A 24,819-nucleotide genomic window follows, 5' to 3' on the forward strand; every position below is an offset into this window, starting at 1 on the left:
ATTTTAGAAATCATGAAACAGACTTCAGTCAAATTTTTTGATCCTGTAAGATATTTACAGTAAAACTTGTTTAGTATCAAAACGAATATTATGGTTTCATGGATATGACGAAGTCATCTTAGATTCCCATCTATATAAATTTAATGAATTTCTTAATATATGGTAATAACAGATATAGCAAAGTAATTTCATAGGTCTCAGCAACTTCATTAAAACTGAGTTTTGCTGTATTGTTTATTGAATTAATCTTTAATTTTGCAGATAACAATATTTTTATTAAGCTATATTGTAAAATAGTTTGATTTTGGTCTCTTTCACTTCTTCAACAGTCAGGGACATGACTCAAACAAGTTATTAAAAAAATAACTTAAGTTATTTTACAAGCACAAATTTTTTTTTAATAATAACTTAAAAAATTATTTTTATATCCTACTTGGACACTGCTTTCTTTGGAGTTTTGTGTTTCCTGCCAATATGCATTGCATTTTGGGATTCCATTATGTAATACTAGATTGAGTGCACCGACTCCATTGGAGAATTGGTGAGGAGGTGGAGATAAACAGCATTTTACCCCTTATTTTATGGTTTTATCCACATGTTTATATGTCCAATTTTTTTCCTTAAATAAAAAAATCCCCAATTTTCCCAAGACTTCGAACACTTTTCTGGCATTGAGCAAGGTTTAAATTTAGTTAAACATTTGTTTTTGTCTTGGTGCATGAGCAAAAACCTTTAGTGCACAGGGTGTGAAGTTAGGGAGGAATGACACAAAATAACTTACACAAGTTATTTCTTTATTGATACTATTTTGGAAAAATAATGTGTTTGAGTTATTAAATTAATAATGATGGGGAAAAGTAGGTCATAGCAAAGAGAAGTAACTCACTGAGACAAACAAAATAACTCATTTGAGTTATTTTTGAAAATAACTTGTTTAAGTTATGCCCCTGACTGTTCAACATTTTAGTACAACAGACATAATTTGACTTAAGCTTCAGAAACATCATGATCCTGGGGCTTGACCGATAACTTATCAAGGTAAAGTTACGTGTACTAAAAATCAGCACAAGTTTTGTAAGCTTTTGATGGAAAAAAAAATACAGAAAACCCTTGAAAATGATAGAAAAGTCTTAATTCCTTTAAAATCAGTAAAGCTGATTGAATTGCAAATTTGATATGTAATTCATCAATATCCATATGATACACTACCAAATCAGCTCAATATCTGCAAGCAATTTGAGTAAAAGTGCAAGTTGGGTCAGATTGACAGATCTAGACAGAGGGAAAGATGGTCAGATGCAGAAGAAACCTTTTCTTCCCTCTGGTTTCAACAGTAGGAGACTTATACCGGAAGTCTCTTTTTCATCAGTTACTTTTTGTTTTGTTTTTTTAGTTATGACTCTTCCCTTAATCTGCCTTTCATTAAATTAGATACAACAGTAATTATTTGAAGGAATTATAGCTCATAGTGTGACATGTAGTGTACTCATAATTTCTTACACGTATGTAGTACTCTATCCTAGCTTGTTTGATTTATTTTAACATATTTGAAAAATATGTTCAATCTGAATAACTGAGAGATTTTTTTTTGTAAACTTGCAGATTGTAGTGTAACAGTGACAAGCATCAAGAAGAGGGGCTGTTCAGAAACAGATGCTTAAAGTTATGATATTTTGAGAAATTGTACCTACCAACTTAGCATCACGCCAAGATCTTTGTGCAACCCTGGACATGCAAGTGTGTTTTTGAGTGTTTGAGATGACACAATAAAAAATTTAATGAAGTTTCAAACAATATACATATATGCAGCTTGAGCTAGTAAATAATTCATCCATCACAGTGATCTTCTGATTTTGACTGAAAGAGAAGAGAAATCTTCATTCTGTTTTTCAAAGGTTTCTTTAATTTGAATTATATAAAAATTTTGAAAAACAATAATTATGATTCATATGTTTTCTTTTAGGGAGGGAATTAAATGTTTCCTTAACATCATTTTTGCAAGGAATCAAGATGTGTATGTGAAACACTGACCCCCCTCCCCCACAATGCCCCCCCCCCCCTGCAACCACCTTCCATCCCCCATATGGCATCTCATGGCAAAGGTTACAAGTTAACAAATATAAGTCAATTTGAAATTCAAGTCCAAAGTCAAGATCAAGAAGTTAAAAAATGATACGTAAAAAAGGCACTGTTAGAAGAAGAAAAATCACCTTTGAAATAAAAAAGATTCAGAGCAAAATATTCATAGCCAATGTTAGTTTTGGTTCAAAAGTAGGTCAAACTTTAAGGTCAGTGTTAAAGAGTCAAAGTAAATGGTCCAAAAGAAACAAGGGATACACCTGTGAAATACATGTACATGTATAAAACCCTAGCACAAACCATTCACAAGTCATGACCAAGTTTAAAGTTTTTAGCTCACCTGAGTTAGCTTTTCTGATCACATTTTGTCCAGCGTCCTCAAGCTGTCCAGCTGTCTGTCTCTCTGTAAACTTTTCACATTGTAGACTTCTTCTCCAGAATCACTTGGCCAATTTCAACCAAACTTGAACAAAGCATCCTTGGGTAAAGGGAATTCAAGTTTTTACAAGTAAAGGGTCTTGCCTTCTTTCAAAGAGAGATAAAGAAATAGTGAAACTTTGGGGGCTCGTTGTAAAAATAATTTTCCAGAAACACTGCATCATGAAAGATGAAATTAATGTGGAAGCATCCTCAGCTCAGGTAGTGTAGATTCAAGGTTGTTCAAATCATGACCACAGGGTGTAAGGCGGGGCTTCAATGGAGCCAAGCTTAAAAAAATGTTTGTTTGCAGTTGTCGACCTACATGCATAATATTTAGACTGGGTATGTAAGTAGGCACTCTTTTTTTTTTTTCTTTTTTTTAAATGTTTTAAGTCAAAAATTAAAATTGAAACAGTTTCAATATCCTAAGAAATTGAAGAAAAAAGTAATATAACAAAATGACTGAGAAAGTTTGGGTTGGGTGAATTTTCAGTGGGTCGGTAGGCAGATGCAAACTAGCACATTTTTAGGTCACCTGAGTAAACTCAGGTGACCTATTGCTATCTGTTTTCGTCCTACGTCGTTCGTCGTTCGTAAACTTTTGAACATTTTTAACTTCTTCTCTGGAACTACTGAACTAATTTCAACCGAATTTGGAATACAGGATCTATGGGTGAAGGGGAACAAAAATTTTGAATTTCATGGTCCCTGCCCCCCTGGGGCCTGAGGGGTGGGGCCAAAACCACTAAAATTAATGCAATCTTTAGAAATGCGTTATTTCTTTGAAAATCTTCTTCTCTGCTCCTGGGTATTAAAGAAACTAACTAAGAACATAGTTATGATGACCAAGAGTGCCTCTTCAATGATTGTGAATTTCATGGCCCCTGGGACAGGGTTCTGGTGTTAGGGCGGGGCTATATAGATCATATAGTAAAAGTGCATTATTTCTTTGAAAATCTTCTTCTCTGCTCCTGGGTATTAAGGAAACTTACTTAACTTACTTAGAACATAGTTATGATGACCAAGAGTGCCTCTTCAATAATTGAGAATTTCATGGCCCCTGGGTCAGGGGTTCTGGTGTTAGGATGGGGCTCTATTGATTGTACAGTAAAAAAATCTTCTTCTCTGCTCTTCAGTTACAAGCTACATGTAACTAAGTACATAGTTATGATTAACAAGAGTGCATCCTCCAAAATTGTGAATTTTATGGACCCAGAGTCAGGGGTTCTGGTGTTAGGGTGGGACTCTATTGATTATATAGTGAAAATGCATTAATTCTTCAAAAATCTGTTCTCTGCTCCTGGGTATTAAACCATTAAACTATTACATAGTTATGATGAGGAAAGACGCCTCTTCCAAATTTGTGAATGTTATGGCCCCTGGTCAGGGATTTTGGTGTAAGGAGGGAACTGTTTTGATTAAATAGTGAAAATGCATGAATTCTTTAAAAATCTTCTTCTTTGCTCCTGGGTATTAAACAAAGTAAGTAAGTATAAAGTTATGATGAACAAGAGTGTTTCTTCCAAAATTGTGAATTTTGTGGCCCTTGGGTTGGGGGTTGTGATGTTAGGGCGAGGCTATATTGATTATATAGTGAATATACATTGTTTCTTCAAAATTCTTCTTCTCTGCTCCTGGGTATTAAACCAATGAATTATGTACATGTATATAGTTGTGATGAGGAAGGATACCTCTTTCAAAACTGTGAATTTCATGGCCCCTGGGTCAGGGGTTCTGGTGTTAAGGTGGGGCTCTAATGATTACTCAGTATATATAGTGAAAAAGCATGAATTCTTTGAAAATCTTTTCCATTGCTCCTAGGTATTATGCGAATGATCTTAGTAAATATATTTATGATGCGTTGAAGTCTGCTCAGTGGCATTAATCAACCATTTATGATGAAATAAAATCTTATCTTTGTGCAAACTCATGTTAGTGGTAGTACACTATGTGCCATTATAAAATTAAAAAAAAAAGAATAAAAACCTAGGAACTCTCCTTTTGTGATTTTAGTACAATGAAGTCAACAAATCAAAGAATTTGACAAGGGAAGAGGCTTTGTACATGCTAGCAGTCGTGTATCATCACAATAGCAAACTGCAGAAGAGTACTGAGATTCACCAACAGGTGCTAGAAATTCGAGAAAAGTAAGTGATACAATTTTATTCAGTTATGATCTTTTTAATATTTCCTATGATCAATTTTATTGATAAAAACATTGACCATCTAATCTAAGATAATCTAATTAGGGTTTGGGGGTTTATTTAGATCACTGCTTTGTGTTTCTATTTATTTTGTTCATTTTAGGAGAGTACCAGATATGTCAACTGCAGACAAGTCAGACTTGGCAAAATTAGGTCACTCTTACAATGGAATTGGCACAAAAATTTTCAAATCACAGCAGATTATGAAAAGGTCAGTTTATAATTGCATATATTTATACCCCCGTTCCAAAGGAGAGGGGAGGGGTGTATACTGTTTACCCTTGTGTGTCTGTTTGTCTGTCTAGCCGTCTGTCAGTGTGTCTGTAATAAATTTTTGGTCGCAGTTTTCTCAGCAACTACTCATCGTAGATGCTTTAAATGGTGTTGCCATGGTTGCTAAAAATAGAAATTTCTGTGAAAAAACATTCAAAATGCTACTCCTCCTACAGTTTTGGTCTGATTTCAATATAACTTGGCACACAAGTAGACTACACTAAATACAAAAATTCTTTGTTGGGTTTTTGTTTTGGAACGGTGTTGCCGGGGTTTAACTAAAAATAGAAATTTCTGTAAAAAAACTTTTAAAATGCTACTCCTCCTACAGTTTTGGTCTGATTTCAATATAACTTGGCAAGTAGACCCACTAAGATACAAAATTTTTTTTTGGTTTTTAAAATTTTGGGATGAATGGTGGTTGCCTGGTTTTTGTTTTGCTTTTGAAAAAATTTTCAAAATGCTACTCCTCCTACAGTTTTGGTCTAATTTCAATATAACTTGGCAACAAGTAACTACACTAAATACAAAAATTCTGTTATGGTTTTTTTTTTAAGGAACGGTGTTCCCATGGTACTAAAAATAGAAATTTCTGTAAAAAACTTTCAAAATGCTATTCCTCCTACAGTTTTGGCTGATTTCAATATAACTTGGCACAAATAGCCCACACTAAGATACAAAAATTCTTTAGGTTTTTTTATTTTTTTGAACGGTGTTCCTGGTTACTAAAAATAGAAATTTCTGTAAAAAACTTTCAAAATGCTACTCCTCCTACATTTTTTGACTGATTTAAATATTTTTGGCCACAAGTAGACTACATTTAAGATACAAAAATTCTGTTATGGTTTTTGTTTCGATGAAGGGTTGTTGCCAGGGTTTACTAAAAATAGAAATTTCTGTAAAAAACTTTCAAAATGCTACTCCCCTACAGTTTTGGCTGATTTAAATATAACTTGGCCACAAGTAGACTACACTAAGATACAAAATTTCTTTTTTTCGGTTTTTGATTTCGTTGAACATGTTGCCGTGGTTTAAAAATAGAAATTTCTGTGAAACTTCAAAATGCTACTCCTCCTACAGTTTTGCTGATTTCAATATAACTTGGCACACAAGTAGATTTCACTAAGATACAAAATTCTGTTTTTTGGGGTTTTTTTTTTGATGAACTTTTGCCGGGTTATTAAAAATAGAAATTTCTTTTTAAAACTTTCAAAATCCACCCCCTACAGTTTTGGTCTGATTTAATATAATTGGAAACCAAGTAGACTACACTAAAACATAAAAAGTTAAAAAGGTTTTTTTTTAAGGCTGTTTTTAAAAAAAGTTTCAAAATTCCCCAAAACTCTTTAAGTTTTGGTTTTTCTATAAGGAACAAACCCAAATAAAAACTTAAGTCTCGACAGAATTTTTTTAATTTCATTGAACGGTGTTGCCGTGATTACTAAAATAGAAATTTCTTTGAAAAAACATTAAATGCTACTCCCCTACAGTTTTGGTCTGATACCAGTATTGTTTGGCACACAAGTAGACTATACTTAGATACATAAATCTGTATATAGGTTTTTTTTTTTGATGAACGGTGTTGCCAAGTTTACTAAAAATAGACATTTCTGTGAAAAAACATTCAAAATGCTACTCCTCCTACAGTTTTGGTCTGATTTCAATATAACTTGGAACACAAGTAGACACGCTAAGTACATAAATCTATTTGTCAGTTTTTGATTTCCATGAATGATGTTAGCGTGGTTACTAAAAATAGAAATTTCTGTGAAAAAATTCAAAATACTACTCCTCCTACAGTTTTGGTCTGATTTCAGTATAACTTGGTACACAAATAGACCACACAAAGATACATAAATTTGTATATCGGTTTTTGATTTCGTTGAACGGTGTTGCCGTGGTTACTTATACTAGAAATTTCTGTGGAAAAACTTCAAAATGCTACTCCTAGTTTTGGTCATATAGTATTACTTGGCACACAAGTAGACTACACTAAGGTACATAAATCTGTATATAGGTTTTTGATTTCATTGAATGGTGTTGCAGTGGTTATTAAAAAATAGAAATTTCTGTGAAAAAACATTCAAAATGCTACTCCACCTACAGTTTTGGTCTGATTCCAGTATAACCTGGCACACAAGTAGACTTCACTAAGATACATTATTCTATATACTAGTATCAGTTTTTGATTTTGATGAACAATGATGCCTTGGTTACTAAAAATAGAAATTTCTCTGAAATACCGTATATACTCACCTATAAGTCGGCTTTTTTGGAGTTAAACTTTGGTCCAAAACTCTATGTCCGACTTATTGGCGAGATATAAAAACACATTCTTTGCTGAGGGATGCCATGTGGTTGGATTAATTTTTGTACAAATCCGATGTCAACTTCCTTTTTATCAGTTGTTCTGTCTGTATCATAGATAAGAAATTTTTTGTCGCAGTTTTCTCAGCAACTTCTTATCACAGATGCTTGAAATTTTAGCATTCTTTGTTGAGGCATGCCATATTTTGGGATTTATTTTTGTATCAATCTGATGTCAACTTCCTATTTATCCATCCATCTTCCCGTAAATGTACTTGTGTTTATTATCCTATCTAACATTTAAGATATCAATTCAAATAAATTGTAAAGAAATCTAATTCAATTTTGACCAAAATTCATAATTTTAAGAAACTCATATGAAAGCCCTATATACACCCCAAAAGTTAAAAATTGAAATTCTCATAATCTCACACGTCTCCGTGCAACTAGTACTGCCACAGCCTTGATTCTCCTTTGCACGGTGTTCATCATTGTGTTTATATCCTTCCAATAGGGATATTGTTCAACTCTTCCGACAAGGCAGCCCTTAGTTGATCCAGACTAGCTTAAGGGCATTTTGAACCCTATTGTCCACTTACTACCACAGATCTCTGATGAGAAAAAGATCAACTATGATAACCATTTACTTCCATGGATGATGCACACTACCATGCATCTTTCAGATCCTGGATCTGACCTACATTTTCCAGATGAGTGATCAGGTCTAAGTTTTTAGAGCATGCATGCTCATTCCCAAGGAACTACAGACTATATTCCTTATGGTGACCAAACATGCATGGGACAATCAATATGAATCTGAAGTATATACAATTTTTAATACAATTACAAGTAGCTTGAAGTATGAAGCATTGCTTACTTTTTTTAGAAATGAATATTATGTCAAAACATAATGTGAAGAAATTTTGATATGGTAAATAAAGATATCAATAATTTGTTATCTCATAATAAATTAAAATTAGAAATATGAGGTTTACATGAAAATAATATTCACTATTATACCTATCTAATTCTCATTAGAAAACATACTCACTGAAGCGTTGCTTTTTAAATCGGAATTGTTTTCCATGCTTGTAAAATAATAATTATGCATCCATCAACAAGGATTATTTCAATTATCGCCCTTGAAAATATATTTAGTGAAAAAAAAATATCATTTAATGTTTATAATCAATTCTGCATCTGAAATTTCTGTAACAATTAAATGACTTATACATTAAGATATAGAAATATCTTAAATTAATTACATGGGTTTTAAAAGGGAAATGAGTAAAAATGTTTTAAGTAAACTATTATAAATAATTAATAAAAAGATTGGCAATAGAAACTAGAAATCAACATCTGTACTATAGAATAGATTTGATTGAGTTGACTATAAAATGGTCCATATTAATGAAATTGTAAAATCTAAATTGAGAATTCACTGAATTTCATGGAGAAATGTCTACAGAAAGTTGACAATCCACTGAAATTTATGAAAAATGTCTCCCGAAAGTTATCTCTCTTATCAGAGGGATATTACACCTTAACCGGGTACTCAATAGGAAGATGAAGCGAGTAACTGGTTATTAAAATTGTCTGATTTTACAACACTAAAAATTTTCAAACATTTCACTGCAATAGGCCTAACAGAAGAATTTTTTAAAAAGGGCCCAATTTTTTTGGGCCCCAAATTTTCCCAAAACTTTAATTTTTGTTTTCCCTTTTTTTCCAAAATTTGCCCCTTGTTAAATAAATGCAAATTTTCCCCTTTTATCAAATTTGGGAAATTTTGGAAATTACACACCCCTGAACCTTTTAAGGGCAATTATATGATTTTTCCCGCTTTTTTGGGCCCAAAAAAAAGGTTCCCAAAAAATTTTCAAAGGTTTTTCCTTTTAATTTTAAAAGTAAAACCTTTTATTTTTCCCCAAAAAAAGGATTCCCCGGGGGTCATGAAATTTAAATTTTGAATTTTAAAAAAACTACCCCAGAAGGTTTTCCAAATAAGTTAAAACTTTTTTGGAAAGGGGGGTTTCTTGAAAAAGAAAAGATTTTCAAAATTTTTCCTATAAAATTTTTTTATTTTTAAAAAATTTTATTCCCATTTCAAATCGGGGGTTTTTAATGATTTGAACAAAAAAAGAAAATTTCATTATAAGGATTTTTTAAAAATTTTAGCTTTTTTGGCCAAATTTTCTTTGAGAAAAGGATTAAAAATTTTTTCCTTTTTAATTTTTTCTAGTAAAATTTTACCCCATTGTTTGGCCAAAAACCCCTTTTCCCCGGGGGTCAATGATTGGAAAACCCAAATTTTGAAATTTTTTTACATATAAAAGAGAATGCCTTTTCCCAACACAAAAGTTTCCAAAAAACTTTTCTTTTGGGAAAAATGGGTTTTTGAAGAAGAAAGATTTTTCAAAAAGAAATTTTTTTTTTATATTTCTTTATGTGAAAAACTGGTATTCCCCTTTCCCCCCCTTCCCCCCCCTAGTGCAATTTAAAACCCTAACAGCATTTTTCATGCTCTTCAAAATATTAAAAGGATAAACTCCCACAACTAAATTGTCAAAGGCCTTTTTCTGTATAATTAATAAAATGAAATAAATCTTCATCTTTATTTTTACAAGCTAGAATAAAGAAGATTGATCTGATTGAAAATGTCAGTAGATTATGTAGTATAATTTTGCTTCATTTTAAACATAATTTGTTGACTCACATGTCAGGTTCACAAGTTATTCAAGTTAAAATCACTAATCATTTTAAGAATCATTTTTAGGGTGTTTACTTGAAAAATGTTTATAATTTGGAGGAATATATTTTCAAGGACATGTATACCAATATACCATCATAATATTGTGTGTTGCTCATTATTATCAATGAAATGCAGTTCCCTGATTATCAAAATAGAATGGGTAGTTTTTCACAAGTAGATTGAGGAACAAAAAAATCCACCATATACATGTATATTGGATTTGTTGATAACTTCAGTCTTGTTATAATGGTCTATATATAATACAGTAAAATTTAGATAAAAATGGCACTGATAAATATATTTTTGTCATTTTAAAAATTTTATATTTAACAAAAGAGGTGTTTTTTGGCCATCAGCCATTAAGCTTAGGACTGCTATATAACGACTTGGGAGTCTGCTGCAGGAGGCTGAATCAAGTCGATAACCTGAGTTTCCAGATGTAAGTCAACATTTGTCTTTAGCATATAATAAGAGATTTATACCACTTTCACTGCAATCTGTAGCAAATTTTGTAGTATATTAACCTTAAATAAAACAGACATTCAAGTTGCTGCATTAAAGTGGGTTAAATATTAAGAATGGCCAAGAAATGTATTTGGGCTGACAAAATGTCCCTAGGAGAATTTTTTAAATTTTGATCAGGTCTCTTGATGTGAAGAGAAACACAGTGGGTAATCGTCACCCTCTTCTTTGTCAAACTTACGTGTCCTTAAGCTTCATAGAGACATCAAAGAACAACTATCAAAAGGCTCTGGAATATAACCAGTTAGCAGCAGAGATCTACAGGGTTTGTAAAATTTTACAGGGTATGTAGAAATTCACAAGGTTTGTCAAAATTTACAGGGTATATAGAAATTTACAAGGTTTGTCGAAATTTACAAGGTTTGTCAAAATTTACAAGGTATGTAGAAAAGAAATTTACAAGATAAGCAGAAACTCATAGGGTACCAGTACCAGTAAACAAAATTTTCAGGTAATAGTGGATAACAGATAAAAAAAATATTTTTTGACCATGAACTGTAAAATAAAGATAACTCTTATAATCTATGACAAAATAGTTTCAATTTACCCAAAAATCTAAAATGAATTCCATTTAATTCTTTTATTGTTGTCCACTTTCCAGTACTTAATTTTATGGTAAGGAATAAATTCATAATCAAGGGAAAATGCATTTAGAGTGTGCTATGAATATTGGCAACATTTGAAAACCCCCAACAGTAAACACCATTACTATTTATGTTGCTATCTCAATTATTAAAACTATAGCCATTAATGTTGTCTGTTAAGAATTCCATTCTTTTTCTCATGTATGAGAAGCTTAGCCTCAGTGGTTTTGTGGTTCTGTTGCTAACATTGTTATTAATAGCAGCATCTTATATTATTCCATCTCATAATTATTAAAACTTTTCTCCTTTTTTCCCAAATGCCATTTGTCATTTTTAGTTAAATTTTTTAAAACTTTCAGAATTGAAATCAATTTAAAAAGGTACATGATGACAAAATATTATTTTAAGGGCCCAAAAAAAAAAAAAAATCAATAGTTTATCAGGCCCCGCCCAATAGTTCAAAAACAGCCGCATTGATTAAATTTATTACATATTAAAAAGGGAAATAACTAAATTTTTTATTTTTCCAATTTGAGAAAGAAAATATTTTTCCCTTTTTCAAAATGCTAAGAAAGATGTTTTTATTAAAAAAACAGTATCTCTCTTTTAAATTACAATATTTTATGAGTTAACTTATAAATAAAAGTTGAATACATATTATAACTACATGTAATTTCAAGAAACAAAACTTAAGAATTAGTAGACATTATCATTTTATTGCACAACTGACTTTAAAAAAGGTGTAAAACCTGCTTCTAAAAAAAAATAAATAAATAAAATAAAATAAAAAAATAAAAAAAGCCTGCCTGCTGCATTGAATTTTGAATTTTTTGGCCTGAGAAACTATTGATTATTTTTTTTGGCCTAATATTGCTTGCATACAAAGTTTGATATGCAAAAATAAATATCTCTTAAGACAGAATACTTTTTTTGTTCATGTAAATCTAATTCATTTTTAAGTATTGAGCAATTTTTTTTTCACTTGGCCATGAACATATGCCTGTTAAAAATTCATTTCCCTTTAAAAATTCACTAGCCTTAGGTGTTGTGCATTGAGATTTGTCAGCCCTAGGTAAACAGAATTTAACAGGGCAAGGAGAATTTTAGAGGTAATAAAACAGAAATTGACAGGGTAGCAGAATTTTCCAAATTTATTTAGCAGAAATTTACAGGATATTCAAAATTTTGGACAGAGCCAATTTAATGAACAACAATAAATACATTTAGCATTTTCTCAGCCAAAATTTTTAAAAAAAAAATAAACACTTTTTAAATTTTTTAATTAAATATACTTCATTTAAAATAAAGTTATAACTTCAATTAATCCATCATAGTATCATTTTTCTGAATTCTAAAGTCCTTAATGTCATTTGTTGTATTCTCTTTTCATACTTAACAGGAAAGTGGGACTCCAGAAAATGATGTTAATTATCAAGATGCAGAAAAACATCATTTTGAATTTGATTAATTAAAACAGGATGGCAGATGTTGTAGAATTATACATACCATTTTGTGAGTTAGGTTTTTGACCATTTTAAAAACATTATCTTGAAAAAAAAAATAGCGTAAAAAAAGTAAAAAGTTTGCAATGTCCACCTGTGTTTTTAATTAATATTATCAAAATTTTTCTTTAATTTGCCATGAAATTTTGATGCTTTTGCAGAATATTAATTGTTTACAAACCATAGCAGAATGCCTCTTAGTAATTTAAAAAACCCAACAAAACAGATAAGAAGTACCTAATTTTCGGGTTTTTTTTCATTTGATTTTTGGAGAAAGAAATAACAGTGGCAATGTACACCTTATAAATGGAACATTGCCATTGGTCATGCGACTTTGTAAAATACCTAATACAGACCAAACAAGATGAAGTTTCTCAAAAATTTTTCTCAAAACATTAATCAAAACCAAAAATTTGTCATTCCAATATATTATGTTATCTTGATGAAGTTAACAAGAGACTTAATAATCCTGGTGAAAGGGCACCAAAACAGATTGGAGTGAAGGGGCCATGTCTGTTGATGAGGCACTTCAGAAGTTTGTATTTTAGTTTTAAAATTTGTCTTACACAACCTATTTGTTAAATTTTTAAATTTTTTAGGAAGTATGTAAAATATTTTAAAAAATGATACTTAAAATACATGATATCTTCAAATTTTTAAGTCCTATAACTAGTTGCTTAATACATTTTAGATGGCCTGCAGACAGACGTCTACTGGAATATAAATTTAGAAATCTGATTATCGGGGAATTCAGGGACACTTATTGATTCATTCAATGAGGTTGTCCACGGATCTATAACTTTGGTAAATGTTGAACTTTGTCCCGGAGATGTTTGAAAATCAAAAAATTTAACAATAAGATGTTTCTTAATTCAACATAATGCTCTGAATCATCTGCCAGAGAATGAGTGGAATGCTTTCTGGTTAGTTCCCAAAAAAAGGAATTAAATTATTATTTGTGGGGTGGAGAAAAACAATTTCTTTTGGTTATGCTCCACCTGAATATGACTGGGGGAAAATTTAAATTTGTCATGTCTGTCTTCTGACCATCCATCTGTCCTTCAGTTGCATTTTCCATTTAACTTATTTAAAGTTCAATTTCAAAGAAATATTCTAATTTTTTTTTATCAAAGTTATATACTGATAATATTGATAAGAGCTCTTCAAAACATAACATTTTTTTTTCCTGATTTCTTGTGGGATGACCTCACTTTTCCCAAATTACTGTTTAGTCAGTGGGAAAGAACCATTCAAGAAGTGTAACAAAAACAAGCTGACACATACTGAAATAAGGTACTCAACTGCATCAGCCTTTTTTTTTTACCTTTCCTTTGACTTTTTTTTTCTCAAATTACTCAGTTTTAAAGAAACAATTCAAGATATGTTATCAAACTTAATATACTTTTAGTACTAGTGAAAGTATTTACTGCATCAAAACTTTAACCTTGAACTTTTTTGACCTTGACCTCACTTTCTTTAATTTGCATACTGCTTATTTAGAGAGGTACATAATTGTGGGGTATTTTAAAGCTATTGTTTTGTATGTAAGTCTTTATTTTTTTTTAAAGTCTTAACATTTTCCCGATATTTTGCTTGTTTAAATTTTATTTAAATTTATCTCTTTTTCTTTGTAGAACTGTGTGAGAAAAAACACTTTGGGGAAAGTTATGAAAGAGAGAAACAGCCAAGAAAATTTAAGATACTACAAACAGTGGGCAGAACATGACAAGGATAACCCACAACCATATTTAAAAGTGGGTATTATTAAGCCCCGCCATGAAAATGGCTGGGGTATATGATATTGTGTTGTCATGTCTTCTGACTTAGAAATATGAATGATTGATACATTTATGTGTTTTATGTTTGAAAAATTTAAACCATGGAGACACCACTATACACCAGTAAAGAGTTAAAAGGTTGACCTTTGCTCGGCAATCAGGGCCATTGAGCAGTTTTTTCTTATTTTTTTTAATCAATTTTGGACTTTCACAGCCTTGCCTTGAACCCACTATCTTCTGATCTCTACCTTTTTTATGACATTCACTCCCATATTTATTGATTTTTAACTCCATTTAACCAAAAGCTGAAATACATGTAACGTATTCTGACAAAATTGTATGTTGCCTGTCATTATTTGAAAAATTTTCATTGTTCCATCGTCTCTGGAACCACAAATCCTATTTTTAGCAAACTTTACACAGAATATCTGACAATATAAAGAAAGGGGGGGGGGTTGAAGCATGATGGAGTTGATGGAGTTGGCCCTGGTTGGGTCACATCTTGGATCAGAGTTTAACATTTGAATACAGGATATGTATAAGGGAAAGGTTCCTTAAAAAAGCTTCTTCTAAAAAAAATAAAAAAACAAACAAACAAAAAACAAACAAACAAAAAAACAAAAAAATCAAGATGAGTCACATTTGAAATAAGGAAGCCTCATCAGATAGTATAGTTTATTTATTTCCTCCAGTGTGCACCTGTGGGGACAAGGCAGGACCACAATAGAAAATAAAACATTTTTATATAAATTTATGGGGAAAGAACTGAGAGAGTCTTCTCAAGATCAACAAAGCCATGATTAATAATACATGTGTATTAATATGAAAGCATCTTCAATTATTAAGATTCAAGAATGATCAAATTATGGGGTAGAATGAGTCCTCAATAGGAGATAAAAGTTCTTTAGTGATACTCATAGTACTGATACATATTGGTACGATCAATAAATGTTTGTCATAGTTTTTTGTACCTCTACCTTCCCCTTCCCTTAGATCTTCAATTTCATTTCCCTCTTCATGTATATCTTATTAAAAAAAATATCCGGAAATTTTTCATAAAACCTAATGACATACACCTATAAATCTCTGCAAGAACATTTCAATTATAGATTTTAAAATAGACATTTACATGTATAAGGCATATTTAAGAGGTTGTGTGTGAGTTTGTTGTAACTTCATCAAGAGGTTCTTGAGATACTTGTTTGCCATTATCCGATGTGTATTCCAAGTAATTTTGTATTTTTTAAAACTTAATAGAAATTCTCTTGAGAATGTCATGGATTAAACATCTTCAATAACTATACAAGTTTTTGGAGGACTGTATAATTTTTGGAACTTGTGTCCAATCCCTTTGACATATTGTCAATAAAATATGTTCTTCATTATTTAACAATGTCAAAAAGTAACAAAAAATACCAGTTTTCCAAATTCCATTTTTTTCTTTGTGCATGAAGGTTTGTTACTGTCTTGCAATGGTTGGTGACATTGAAGAGGCCAAGAAATATTGCACAAAAGCAAAAGAAAAAGCTAATATGGATGGTAATAATGATCAAACAGATATACAACAAAAGGTAAATATGAACAATTCATTATCGTGAATTGATTAAAAAGAATATCATTAACATAATTATATTACATTGTAAGTTAGAGTGTTGTTAATGTTAAAACACATTTGGGCAGTAAAAGGAATTGATTAATATCTTTTCTTGATTAGTTAGGGTGTGGGCTTGGGGCATATAAATAGCAGGGAATATGTTTTATTCATGTTTTACTTCCTGGTTCTAAATTTTACGTTAATTTTTTTCTTTTTGTAGATTTTAACTATGTGGAATCTTCTAGAGGAAGCAGAAAAAGAAATGAATAAGGAGTCGTAAAGACAGTTGGATATTGTCAGATTAAATGTAGCATTCGATAGATTTTTACCTAATTAAAGCAGTGCTAGCATGTTACATCTACACAAGATGCTTTAAGATGAAAATTTAGAAAATATATATACTGTATACAATCATTCTACTAGAATGTGCAATAGATTAAAAGAATAGTACCTCTGACATAGAAAGTGTCAAATTATGCAATATTGCAAGTTTTATCTTACAATCTTGTATTAGGGTAGTATATACCAAAATCCTATGAGAATTGTCAAAATATTTTTCTCAATGAGTAAATTTTCTCTCTTCAGTGAAATATGTAATGAGAAAGGTAATTGTTACCTATCATAAAAATACAGATAATTTTTCTGTGCACAGTCTCTTTGACTTAGTAATGTTTAAGCAATTACATGTTTTTGCAGTCCAGTAGCATAACTGAGTCTATATTGCTAGTAACAAAAGTCATAATTTATTAGAAAGTTAAACATTTTTTTGGTTTATGTTAAAAATATTTGACATTGATGTTTACTCTGTATTTTTATTCAGGTTTCATTTTTGATATTTCTTATTTATTTTTCAACACTTGTATACCCTATACATTTTTATATTTACATGCCTGTTATTGGACATGTATTTACAACAAAATCTTATGCTGTGGTTTTTTGCATTTTATAAATTGAGATATCATATATTTGACAAAGCTTATCTGTGATAATAATTAACAGCTTTTTATTCCTTTACAGAATACTTTTCTTTTTTATTCAAACCTGAACAAGGCAGAATTATTTTCAAAATCTTCTGAGAAGAAAAAAAGAACACTTGCTGTGGCTCAACTTGACATTTTGATATATTAAAGACGTATTATCTATTAACAATAGTAACTTTCATTCATATGTTGACTCGATATACGAGGGCTGTTCAATAAATAATGTCCTCGGTGCTTGGAAAGAAACGAAAAACGCTTTTCAATCATTTAGTTTTACTGATTTAACTTAAATGTTCTATTTTAATTAAAACACGTGTCTGTAATATTTTTATCCAATTTCTAATTGTTTTTATAACACATTTTTGACTATGACTCTTCGTATACTGAAATATGGCAGATCCTATGATTTCCTGGACTTGGTTCTCCTTTCTCAAAGGTGTTTTTGTCAAGATTGGAAAATGAAACAAGTAAAAGGGTGAAAGATCTGGCGAATATAATTGGTGTGACAAAACATTAAGTTTCTATTCATCCCCCAAACTCCTGTACTCTTAGGACGCCTGGTTTTGGACGCTGTCATGAAGAATTTTTATGTAGTGGATTCCTGAATCTGGTTCCTTCCTCTCAAAAAGCTTTCGATTTTTTGCAAAAATTTTGCATTCTAGACTCCTCCAGAAATTGAACTGCTTCCCTGAATAAGAATTTGAACAACAAAACCCCTTGTATTAAAGAAAATGGCATATAAAACTGGCTTTGTGATCTTGCAGTTCTTTGCTCTTCTCAGACCTTTGCTTTTTTTACCAAATGCATCTTATTTAAAATTTGTTTTGGGAGTTTAAAGCAATGGATTCAAGTTTCATTATCTGTATGAATTTCAGACAAATATGGAAAACTACAATTTCTGACTTTTAAAAATAATTGTTTAGCTATTGTGTCACGCTGTCATGCCATTTGAATACTGTGCTAGTTCTGTCAAATGTTCCTTTAAAACGGTGTGAACTACCCCCAAAATGATGCCTATTAAAGTTGCTATGTATCTGAAAATCAATCAAACATCATCGGTGATAATTTTTTGAATTTTGGCAAACAGTACATTAGTTGTTGTAATTCCTAGTCGCAAAGGACGAAACCCATTTTTGATGCCCATTTTATCATTTCTGCTCATTGAAATCCACGTGCTAATGTGTCTACTAAACAGATATTGGTTTCTGTAAATTCCCATATTTCAGTGAATATTTGCTCACTCATCCATGGCACCTGATTCCACCTCGGTTGTGTTTGGAGGTCTTTGCTTGCTGTGATCCTGATCCCTGTGTTTGTCTAAATAATTGAACCTTTAGCTTGAATGCTCTTCGTTATCACCATATTTATAAAAAAAAAACCCGAGTTTATTTGTGTATTTCTTCTAGCATTCTTTGATTTATAATAAAACGTGTGGTCGTCTTGTTGCTTTATCATGACAAAATAACGAAGTTGGCTTTTCCATGATCTTCTTCAGAGGTATGTTCCATAAAAACCATATCAGTGGCAAATGCACTTAGTAAGACAACATCAGGTTTGGTTTAAGATTTTTCAATTTGGTCGTTGCCTCGTCAATTGTGTATGCCTAAGTCATGTTACTTACATCTACATATTGTGAATGTATTTCTGATTTTATTACTTTGTTGTTTTTCAGTAATAATGCTATAGACGTTGAGTTTCTGGTGTGTATTTCTTCACTTTTAGGCTATATGGGTTTTCTTGAGGGAAGCATTAATGTCATATGAGACTTTCTGGCTGAAGCAACCCAAATTAATCGATAGTCGGAGTTTTAGCTCAAACTAATCGTTTATTGAAATTTAATCCCAAAGTACTTGATAAGTGGGATTTTAGCCCAAACTAATTAGTCAGCTGGAATTGAAGCCCAAAAACCACTCTATAGCTGGAATTAACGCCAAAACTACTCGATAACAAGAATTCAAGACCAAACTACTCCATAGCAGGGATTTCAGAGAGAAACTTTCTTGGAATTGACAGCGATAGTTATCTGCTGACAGATTTTAATATCGGCTTCTCTGATGACTCCAGTATTTTTTTTCACAATCCCAGTGATTGATTCGACAGTTGTCTTCAATTTCTTTTCAGAATGATTGATTTATTGTATATTGTTTTACGTCCCTCTCGAGAACTTTTCACTCATACGGAGACGCCACCACTTGCCTGTGGCGAACTGCAATTTTTTCCTATACTCTTCACTCAGGGCCATTGAGCATGGAGGGATCTTTTTCGTACCAGCACCTACTGTGACACGGGACCTCTGTTTATCTGAAGGACTCCACAAAGGTCCCACAGTGGAATTCGAACCTGAGATGTCTGTTCAGAATGAAAATATTTCACCAATCTATTTTTATCGAGATTTAAAGAAATATTTGATTTCTGTTGGTTTTAAGCAGACTACTTTGCGTTTGTATGAATTACACAGGCATTTTTATCGACTGTATGTAATGTTCACATATTTTAAAATTATCATTATCAATACTCGTTCTACGGTTTTTTTTTTGTCTCATTGAAACATTTTAAGTTTACCTCCTGAATTGTGAGCGCTTGTTTTAGTTAAGGCTAGTCCTAAAAAATAAGAGTTATACTGACATTTTTACGATACATTTCTTTAAATGGTAATGTAATTAAGAAATTTTAAGTGTTAAATTTGAAAATAGACTTTTGAATATTTCTACAGAATTTTTTGCAGTAAGAAAATTTCGTACTTTTCTTAAACTTTTCATATGCATAATGTAACGCATTGAGATGTAAAGATGCGATTTCACACTTTTCACCAATTGAATCTTTTTTGACTTTGGCCTGCGTAAATAAACAAATTTATACTTCTTCTAAATATATTTGAATTTTGGAAGTTTTTTTGTTATTTATCCTTAAATAAGAAGACATTGCATTAAAATGTTTTTCATATCCTGTTTCTTTCCATGTTTAAAACTTATTAACCTTTGAACTGTCTGCAAACTGACATGGAAAATTATGTCTTGTTTACACTAAATACATCAGTCCCTGACTTTTGACTGACTGTCTCAGTTCTCTATGTATGTCTGAAGGTAACATATTACATATTGAAATGAACATCCCTATGGTCGACAAAATGGTAAAAATATTAAATCTAACAAGGAAAACATCTAAATCATTCCATCAACATGTACTCAATAATTTTTGAAAAAAGTTAACAAATGCATGTGATATTTCATTAACATAATTTTTTTTTCAAGCATGCAAATTTTAAACATCATGGATTTTGTTTAAACAGCAAGTTGCGCTTTCTGCAGCTGTTTTATTAATTTCCAGTACATTTGTAATTATACACATCGACCTATTTTGCACTGAGTGTTTCACATGGTGATTCATGAAGAAAAAGGCCCATGGCTGGACAACTTTTCATGTATTTGTCACCGGGGAAGTGATTAACAATTTACTTTTGAGTCGGTCTTATATATATGTAGAAGTAATAATGCAGTTGTGCAATGTTCGACTATGGGGATAACGAACAGTATATTGAGTTGTTAAAGAATGATCATCAGGGAAAGCTGTATCATACTTTGGCATCAATTACGGTAATTTTTGAAACTTTATTTTTACTTAATTTACTTAATTATTTATAGGTTATCTGAGTTTACTGAATTTACCCAAGTGACCTATTGCTATCCGTTTTCGTTCGTAGTCCGTTGTGCGATAACATTTAAATATTTTCAGTTTCTTTTCACAATCCACTGAACCAGTTTCTACCAATTTTGGTATAAAGCATCTATGAAAGCAAGGGAGTAAAATTTTTAAATCCATCGACCCTCACCCCCTGGTGCCTGAGGCTGGGACTAAACCATCAAAATATATGCAATCTTTAAAATTATTCTACGTTGCTCCTGTATGGACAACAAGCAGACAAGCTGTGGGCATAATTTTTGCTATAAGTATTAAACCCTCTACCAAAATTATGAAATTCATTGCCCCTGGGCCAGGAGTTTTAGTGCTAGGGTGGGTCTCTGTAGAATATACTTGTCAGTGAAAATACATTATTTCTTTTAAAATATTCTTCCCTGCTCTGGGTAATAAGCAAACAAACTAAATATGTAGATATGATGAACCTGAATGCCTCTTCTAAAATGTAAGTTGAAAGTAGGGCGGGACTATATATGTCCAAAATTATGGCGAAAAAGGGTACTTTTTCTAAGATTGTGAATTTTATGGCCCCTGGGTGTATACTGAAAATGAATAAATGCTTTGAAATCTGCCCCTTTTTAAGTGTATTCATCAAACATTCATGATGAGCAAGGGTGTCTTTTCCAAAATTGTGAAATGTATGGCCACAGGGTCAGGGGGTTCCTGTAGAAGGGGATGGGGACTACTGATTATATAGTTGAAATGCATTCTTTGTTCCTCTTCTCTGCCTTTGGGTTATGAGTAATCATTTGAGTACTAGTATGCTCAATGTAAAGTTATGATGAGCAGTGACCTCTTTCAAAATTGTGACATGAACCGAAGTCAGTTGTTAGAAAGTTGTAACATGATACTTAGGTAGCCTTTAAGGCCCGTGAGCCTCTTATTTAACTTTTTAAGGTTAATGGAATCTTTTCTGGTTTTTAACAAAAAGGAAAAAAACTCTACAATACGGAACTTCTAAAATAAAAATTTGTAAAAGATACTCTTGTTAATAAAAAAACACAGGATTGTTATGTCGTGGAAATATATTATATATTTGATATCAAGATAAAGATAAAAAAAATATTCATTTTTTAACAGGATTTTTATTATTTGAACATTACATTTTATTCAAGGGCAGCTGACTGAAAATTGACTGATAATGCAGTGCTTTCTGTGGATATTTTTGGCACTGACAGTGGAAATTTGCCAGTGTAAATTGCCACTGGTAGTTACTTGGGTGAATGACACAGGATCGAGTCATTCCCCTCGAAACATGCATCACAGAAGTAGCTTGGCAGGTAATGCTCATCAAATTAATCGACATCAAACAGTCCCCATCAACTGGAGCTCTCGAAGAAGTCTCTCTCGAGCATCCGAAAATGTCCCCGTCCTTTTTAATAGGCAAAACATTTATCCGTCAAATCGGAACAGAGTGAAAAGTTCGACAGGTCTGAACGTTAACAGTGACAGATCGTTTTCTGGACAATGGGGATCTCAGAAAAAAATTGTACACAGAGAAGACACGAGAGAGAAACCATATTCTAGCAGCACCGCATCGAGACTTTCTGAAGCACAAAAAAGACAAATTGTGGATTTGCATAACAAGATACGAAGAAGTGTTACACCTAGCGCAGCAAACATGAAGAAAATGGTAATTAAGAACTTTTTATTAGTATATAACCATCTCTAGATATATTAAAACAGTTCATTAGTACAACATATATACATGTATAGTAAAAATTAAACATTTAGAGCTGGGACACAACTTTGGAACAAATGGCCCAAAAGTATGCAGAAACGTGTTCTGGTACACACAATGCAGACCGACATAAACGGAAATGGGCAAACTTCCGGAATATCGGCGAGAATATACATCACACTTGGGATTGGGTAGCAGAATATGAAGATGGTGTCCTTGTCCAAAAGACACGTAATACTTTAAGATCTATTTTCTTAGAACATGCAATTTACTTCCTAATCAATTACAACATCGGTCTACCTAACAGTAGATTCAAAATGTGTTTATTGCTATATACAATAACAATAATAACGGACCATTTACAGTTACTATTATAATAACCGACTATTTACAGTTATTATAATTATCGACCATTTACAGTAACTATAATAACCGACCATTTACAGTAACTATAATAACTGACCATTTACAGTAACTATAATAACCGACCATTTACAGTAACTATAATAACCGACTATATATTTATGATAACTATATCATGTATAATAACTGACTAATTACAGTACCTTTGAACATTTCCAAAGTCCTGCACAGATGGTGGGGAGAGAAAAATAAATATGATTATCGGAATCCTTACGGTTGTCCAAAGGGCTGTGGTCACTATATTCAGGTAAATAACAAACCGAAATGTACGTTTGTTTGATTGATCGACCATGGGTTTACAGAATAGAATTTTCATACGTGTTACTTTTTTTTTTACTTTTAACTTGTTGTAGATGGTAAAGGATGTTTCATTTGCAATCGGTTGTGGAACATCCCTTTGTGAAACGGTAAAAGGACGTAATTATAAAAATGCACACATTTTCGTTTGCAACTATGGAGACGGGTAAGTCTACATTTTTGTATTTAGACAGGTTTTATTGGTATGCAATACACAGTATTTGACAGTCATATTACTCCAATCACATTGATATCTGTTACATCCCTGAATAGCTGCAGATCTGTAGCGGCATGGTCTTATTTATTTGTCTTTGACCAAGACCAAAAACAAATATATAAAACCATAACGCTACAGATCTGCAGCTAATCCCTGAATTGTTCTTAATATATTGAAAAATATTTTTAAAATTATTAATTTATCCTAAGTAAATTTTAATGCAGAAAAAAAAGAGAAAATAATTGCTGACAATATAGTTGCTTTGCATGTATTTTCAATGTCTGTTTCAGCTATAACGAATCCATGGAGCCATACTACGAAGGAACACCCTGTTCAGACTGTCCCACGGGGCACCCAGTGTGTAACCAGGGCCTCTGTGATGTCCCCTGAACATTCATAAGGCAATGTGATATAATCGATTCTGTTATTTTCATTTACTGTTAACAAAAGAGGGCAGAAATAAAACGGGTAAGAAATAACCCAATATACAGAACTTAATATGCTGAAACAAAACTACGGTTCATGCCTAAAAGGTTAAAATTTAAAAACTAGGAAAAAAATTAATATAATGGCAAAGTCCATGTTTTGCTTTGGGAGACCTGAAATAAGTGTCAAATCAAAAGATAAAGTAAGAGGTGCACAATGTCATGATGTAATAAAGAATATGTAAAGGTATCATTAAGTTTTATTCAGTGATAAAGGAGGAGTTGTGGAGAAGAGATTACACTTCAGTATTATAGAAAAAATGACCGTGTCAATGTTTTGCTATGGGAAACCCCTAATATGTTTCCGATGAAAAAGTAGAATAGGAGGTCACAATGACATTATGTAACAAAGAATCTGTGAAAGTCTTATTGAATTTCATCCAGGGGTATAAAAGGATTTGCGAAAGATTGGTAACCCAAAGCGCAACGGACGGACATCCCGATCACTATATACCCTCCCGCTTGTATCATACAAAACTCATAATACTCCTGAAGGTGACCCTCTCTGTGAATTTTCCTTCTACTTACCTCATGAAAACAACTTAAAAAGTCGAAAGAAAAACTTTTCACTTATTTCAAGAAATACTGAAACTGAACAGCTATTCATCGATTATAAGAATGACAAAGAGTGACATATAATACTTTCTTTTTTTAACACCTTTTCTCTACTATTCATTTTTCAAACAGATGAATTGAAAGAAATATAGAAATCTTTAAACAGATGGAGTACACTAACAGTTCCTTTTTCGGGGAAGTATTACTATAAAACGGGATTACATGTATTCCTTTTTTCATTAATAAAAAAAAACATTACTGTATACGGAAATTTACGTCATATTTTTAAAATAATGCCCCAAATCAGTTTATTAAATAAAAAGTGCATGAAATAGGATGTGATGTGTTTAAACATTATAACACTGGAACAGAGCTTTTATGTTCAATTTTACATATTTCAGTCATTAGAATATTAATATCCAACATAACAGAGGTACATTAAGTGAATGAAAACCCCAAAACGGAACTGT

The 24,819-nt window shown here is 31.7% G+C and overlaps 1 long non-coding RNA gene and 1 pseudogene across 1 annotated transcript; both read left to right on the forward strand.

The window, feature by feature from the left end:
• Nucleotides 1-23,788, forward strand: part of LOC134230346 (uncharacterized) — a 31,199-nt pseudogene extending 7,411 nt beyond the window's left edge.
• LOC134230344 (uncharacterized) lies at nucleotides 14,337-16,403 on the forward strand. Its single transcript, XR_009984336.1, has 3 exons — nucleotides 14,337-14,397; nucleotides 15,876-15,992; nucleotides 16,236-16,403. It is a non-coding gene; the product is annotated as an uncharacterized LOC134230344 (long non-coding RNA).
• Nucleotides 23,789-24,819: the final 1,031 nt, after the last annotated feature.

The sequence above is a fragment of the Saccostrea cucullata genome, unplaced genomic scaffold, assembly GCF_032062105.1.
Source record: "Saccostrea cucullata isolate Sc308-1 unplaced genomic scaffold, CSIRO_AGI_Scuc_v1 ctg3542, whole genome shotgun sequence".
NCBI lineage: Eukaryota > Metazoa > Mollusca > Bivalvia > Ostreida > Ostreidae > Saccostrea > Saccostrea cuccullata.